Consider the following 6,000-nt stretch of genomic DNA (forward strand, 5'->3'; position numbering starts at 1 on the left):
AACTACTAACATGTCTTTCATGGTTGAGGAGGAATTGACTACTTCTAGTCTTTTTAAGAAACATCTGTGTGTTGAAAATGCCTCACCACTTGTATAATCTATTTCAATACACTTCAAAAACAGACATACTTACCCCACTATGGGTTTTTCTACCCAAACCAAAGACAGATTTAATCCGTTGCTCAGTTATGTATCGAGCCATGTCATCGTGGAATGCTCTGCCACCAGAGGCTACCCAGGCAAAAATCAAGTTTTGCTTAAAAAAAAAGACGTGCTGTGATACAGGATCTTTCCTCTTTCTAAATAACTATTTTTAGAAAGAGTAGTGTGTAAATAGTATTTTTGTTCTCTTGATGTCTTTCCAATATATAAACTCTTATTTTGAATTTAATGTAATATTCTGTTGTTCTTGTCTATAACTGTTCTGTACTTTGTATGTTTTATGTGGACCCCAGGAAGAGTAGCAGCTGCATGTCCACGTAGCTATTGGGGATCCTAATAAACTAAACCTTCCTGGAGATCGAGGCACTGAAATTCACATAAGTGCTCCCTTTTTTTGATAGGCAAAGAAAACTGCATGGGCTGCATCCTCGCAGCAGAGCGAGCACTTCTGACTCAGTCTGTGTAGTTGTTGGGCGTTCAGAGTTGTGTGTCGCTATGAGACCATTCTAGTCTCGGTGCAGTCAAACAGCAGGCTTTTAGCGCTATGATACCACAGCCACAACCCCCAGAGCTCCTGTGTAGGAGAGAGCAGCTGAAGACAAGAGACTGCCTTTCATAGTTCACTGGTCTCTAAAGAGGCTTGGGAAACAGCTAGCTTGTGGCCGTTCACCCCATCTACATTAGCAAGTATATTACCCTTTTACAATAGCCTCCATCCCTACCTGAATATTCTGCATACTGATCCACAGTGAATATCAGCAGAGCTGAATGAGGGAGATGAGAAATGAATGCGAGAGAAAACATTCCGAAACGGATCCTCTAAAATAAATCTTTTTTTTTTCAGAGAGAGAAAGATTGAAGTCCCATTTGGCCTTTCGTAGCCCGTTGTTCTAACACCCGTCCGTACTCTCTCGTTTAAGCACTGGCAGCCATATAAAGCCTCAGAGCTTCCCCAACATGTTTATCTGACTGTGTTGTTACAGAATTAGCATGCTCTTGGTTTGTAAGACCATACAGCCTAAGCCTGGCATGGCTATTGGACTACACAGTCCTAAAACAGCACTGTGTATTCTTCTCACCGCCGCAAGGCAAAGACAAAAGTATTAATATAAAAAAAGACAGAGGGGATCAGGATTTAGGACATTCAGAAGGGGCAGGATTCTTCTAGTCCTGCCATTTCAAAATCAATGTTTATAACCAACGACTATGTTTACACGCAACTGACTATGGAAGAAGGCCGAGTATGGCATTAGTCATGTGAACACCTTACTCTGCTCATCTTAAAAATCGGCATAAGGTCATAATCAAACTTGATTTCTGACCAATCGTTTGAATTATTAGAACATGTAAACATCTTAAAATGGGAGTTCCAGCAGTGAATTTGATTTGCGCATGTGCTAGCACCTGCAGTGTTGTTCGGAAAACCTGAAAGTATGCATCGTAGAGATAAATCCAAACTCAGAATGAAATAGGCTACCCTGGTCACTGTGGTAGAATGTTTATTTTGATTGGCGATTTTCTGCATTTTTTCCACCTCAGGTGGCCTGATTTCTGATGATTATTAGGGAAATCGTTCTTCTTGAAAAGCATGTCAACTTCTTAAATGAAAAACCCACAAGAATAAACTAGTCATTTAGATCTTACGTTGTTGACACCAGACAGCTGCAACTTTCGTTGTCTAGGTTCTCTATTCCCGTCCCCAATTAAAGCATCGTAAACCTTAAGACTGAAGAATGTAAAATACATAATAAAATAAGAGTAATAGGCCTATACTTCGTTCAAACGTTTCATCTTAAAATGGAAAAACAATGTGTGCCATTTGAAATGACTATTATACTACATTTTCATTTGACAAAGATGATAGATATGTGAATATATAAGAATTTGTTCTTAACCGACTTGCCTAGTAAGATAAAAGGTAAAAAATTAAATAATAATAGTAATAATAACAACAACAAAAAATACACTACCGTTCAAAAGTTTGGGGTTACTTAGAAATGTCCTAGTTTTTGAAAGAAAGCTCTTTTTTTTGTCCATTAACATAAAATTGATCAGAAATACAGTGTAAACATTGTTAATGTTGTAAATGACTATTGTAGCTGGAAACGGCAGATTTTTTATGGAATATCTACATAGGCGTACAGAGGCCCATTATCAGCAACCATCACTCCTGTGTTAGCTAATCCAAGTTCATCATTTTAAAAGGCCAATTGATCATTAGAAAACCCTTTTGCAATTATGTTAGCACAGCTGAAAACTGTTGTCCTGATTAAAGAAGCAATAAAATTGGCCTTCTTTAGACCAGTTGAGTATCTGGAGCATCAGCATGTGGGTTCAATTACAGGCTCAAAATGGGCAGAAACAAAGCCCTTTCTTCTGAAACTCGTCAGTCTATTCTTGTTCTAAGAAATGAAGGCTATTCCATGCGAGAAATTGCCAAGAAACTGAAGATCTCATACAATGCTGTGTACTACTCCCTTCACAGAACAGTGCAAACTGTCTCTAAGCAGAATAGAAAGAGGAGTGGGAGGCCCTGGTGCACAACTGAGCAAGAGGTTAATTACATTAGTGTCTAGTTTGAGAAACAGACGCCTCACAAGTCCTCAACTGGCAGATTCATTAAATAGTACCCGGAAAACACCAGTCTCAATGTCAAGAGTGAAGAGGCGACTCTGGGATGCTGAGAAGAAAAAGAGAAGAAAAAGCCTGGAAGGAAGAGAGATGACTAGAAATGATTCGGTTGATTGTTTTATGTGTGGATTAATTGGCGGAGTAGAAGACCTTGTGCATTTCAGGTAAAATGACAACAATGTTTATATGCCAGGACAAATTAGCTAGCAAGTGCAAGCTAACTAGCTAAATTACAATAAATGTTTAATGCTTTTCGACCTGTCCCCAAATTAATCAAATTGGTTCAGAGTTTGTATTGATCTTTCTACCTGTGTGTCGTGATCGCGTTTGGTGTGGGGGGACAAAATACATTTATGCACGATGGCGCACAGTGGCGCACGCGCACAGCCGGTTTGGGTTCCGTGTTAGGCTGGCAGTTGGTTTTTGCAATAGGCCCCAAGTGTATTAGAGTGTAACAAACTCCAAAAACATATACATTGATTGCCTGCCTCCGTATGCTTCATCCAAGATCCTACAGAAGATCACCCAGACCAGCTCTGCCACAGACAGAGCTAACACAGAGCTGAGCTCTCTGCCTCAAAGATCATACATCTAAACTAAGCCTTCCCCACAGCTCACTTTAATAATTCCCCGATGGTGATGCATGGTCTGCATGTTTATCACTGCAGAGACAAAGACACACTCAATTATGCTCTTACTGTAGCAACCTTATAAGACTCCAACAACAGCACGCATGCTAACACAGGCACACAAACACTTGTATGCACACACACACACACACACACACACACCCTTACTTTGCCGCCACCACAGCCTTATCCCTTCACAAAGACTAGTAATAGTAACTATGCAGTGACAATCATGCACATATAAAGCGGAGGTGAGAAGCCCCTGTTAAATGAGCCCAGCTCTGAGACAAATGCACCGTCTCACATCTTCGACTACAGATGCCTGCTACCAAAGCCCTTAATCCCAGGCTTGATTCCCACTACAGTACCTGCTAGCTTTACCAATGTGATGTTGGCCATGGAAGTGTCCCCGCTCCGCATCGCACCTTAACACCCACCATATCCTATCTTAATAAGCACTTGGACAGTGGCACATTTATTTGTTGATCTTTAAGTCATGGACAACTTTACTAACAATGATTCTTTGCTAAATGTATTTCCTGCTTATGGCAACCATCCTCCTAATGACTGTAGGCTAATTCTCTTGGGATCCTGGAGACCTGGAGCTACAGTGAGTGTGTGCGTGTCCATAAACTGACATCGGCCCACTCGATTGAATGCCCATAACCTGTAGGTTAACAGTAGGTTACAGTGGGCAAGTGAAAGTAAATTAGACTATAGCCTATTGGCATTATATTGTCGGCCTATAGGCTCATCCAACGGCTTGTGGGAGGAGTGAAGCAAGGATTTCGTGCAAACGTGTCTGTGGGTGGAGAGGCAACTCAAGGACCACTCCTGCAAAGCAGCATATAGGCACTGCTTGAATATATTCATGTTTGAATGATCACTTTCTTGAAATAATCATTGATCTAAATATACAGGCTATATTAGATCAATGATCATAGGGTATAGAAATAAATCACTGATCTGACATGACTTGGTTGTTATAGCCTAGCGTAAAATCTTCCTTCACCTATCGGTGACGTTTTCAAAGGATGGGAGGAATGAAGGACGTATAGGTTATCCCAAAACAGGGACATCGTCTCCGTTATAGGCTATGCATTTGTCTCAGCTATACTGCTAACATAGGATCCCACTTGTTCACCATATAGAGCAGGGTGGCGGCCCACTGGTGGCCCACTGGTGATTTTATTTAACCCCCCCATCTCAATATCTCAGATTTAAAAAAAAATAAGGTTTGAAATGATTATGTTTTGGTCAAATGGTCTGTTTGGGCTTCTTGCGGTCAATTTGCAGTTTACAAATTATGTTCCGGCACCCTGACCATCCTCTAAAGAAAAATAAATAAAACATTTTACAATTTGAAAAAAATCCTGCCTGCCGGCTGAATCTAGTTGATGGTCCCTGGTGTAGAGGCTAGTGTCTAGATCTGTAATAGGTTCTAATCATGGACCGTAAAATGTCTGTCTCATATGGGGCTTTACCCAAACCCCGTGGCTATGCAAACATTTCATTTGCCACTTTATTGTATAGTGTAGGCAAGGCTAATCTCCCCGCTCTGAAGTGGTAGCGTCCTCTTGAAGCACAGACTTAAAAATCATCCCGTTTTCCCAACCACACCAATATGTCAAACCAATAAATCTACATTTAATAGGGTAGAACATTTGGACATTGCAAAATCTGGAAACAGTTTTCTATTATTCAATGTAATGAGTGGATCATGAAGAAGAAGGAAAAAACAATCACTTGAGAAATTAGAAACTAATATTATTCCATTTGAACGAGTGTATTGGATCATTAGACTGATACGCGTTTTCACGGACCCTATAAGTTTAGCGCGAATATTTTTTTTCTTTTCACCTAGTAGAGGCGCTTGCGCACAACACGGGAGCCGCACACCCATTTGGTTATTATGGTGCTCCGCAAGGGGTGATCCAGATGAACCGGACTCCTGCTTCTGACACACATTCAGGCAAAGCACGGGATACTCATAATGAGAGGTCCTCGCGTGAAGCGTAAACTTAGGCTGACACGGAGCACATAAAAAATGCATAAAGTAGTTTTTCGTGCGCTGACACGCAGTTTCTCCTTACCTCCCTAGTCGCAGCTGAGCTTCAGCACCGGCGTCCGTCCTTATGTGTGAATGCTGTCTTTATCCAGCAAAGACTGTTGTTGCTTTTTACAGCTAAATGTATTATGCTGGCCTTCTGTTGCTGAGTGTCAGGTGTCCCGCTGTATCTGTCGAGACTACCGTCTTTCCGTTGCCAATAGTAAGCGGAGTGGTCGGGAGTTCGCAGATGCTTCTTCATCCGCTCCCTGCTCAGCGTCGGTTGGTTCTCAGATGCGAGCGCATGCCTGGTCACACAATCATACAGACGGACCGTGTGGCTACTTTACTCTCCGATACCGCTCCTCCCCTTTTACTTTCTACGGGGCCCTACAGCGCCTCTCACTTGTCTGTGGATGGAACTGCATGAACTTGGATACATCTCGGAAAGGCTCTCTCTGTGTCAGAAATACTGGATATAATGACGAGATGCTTGTGTCCCCGCTCTTAGAATGGGATTTGTTGTCCGCA

At 41.7% G+C, this 6,000-nt stretch overlaps 1 protein-coding gene across 1 annotated transcript in view; it reads right to left on the reverse strand.

Moving 5' to 3' along the window:
* Positions 1-5,777, reverse strand: part of LOC115174472 (kelch-like protein 29) — a 326,402-nt gene extending 320,625 nt beyond the window's left edge. Inside the window, exon 1 of the mRNA XM_029733020.1 lies at positions 5,516-5,777. The gene's annotated coding sequence lies outside the window, so the exon portion shown is untranslated. The remainder of the gene's footprint in view (positions 1-5,515) is intronic.
* Between the last annotated feature and the right edge of the window lie 223 nt (positions 5,778-6,000).

Source organism: Salmo trutta, chromosome 35 (assembly GCF_901001165.1).
Source record: "Salmo trutta chromosome 35, fSalTru1.1, whole genome shotgun sequence".
NCBI classification, from domain to species: Eukaryota; Metazoa; Chordata; class Actinopteri; order Salmoniformes; family Salmonidae; genus Salmo; species Salmo trutta.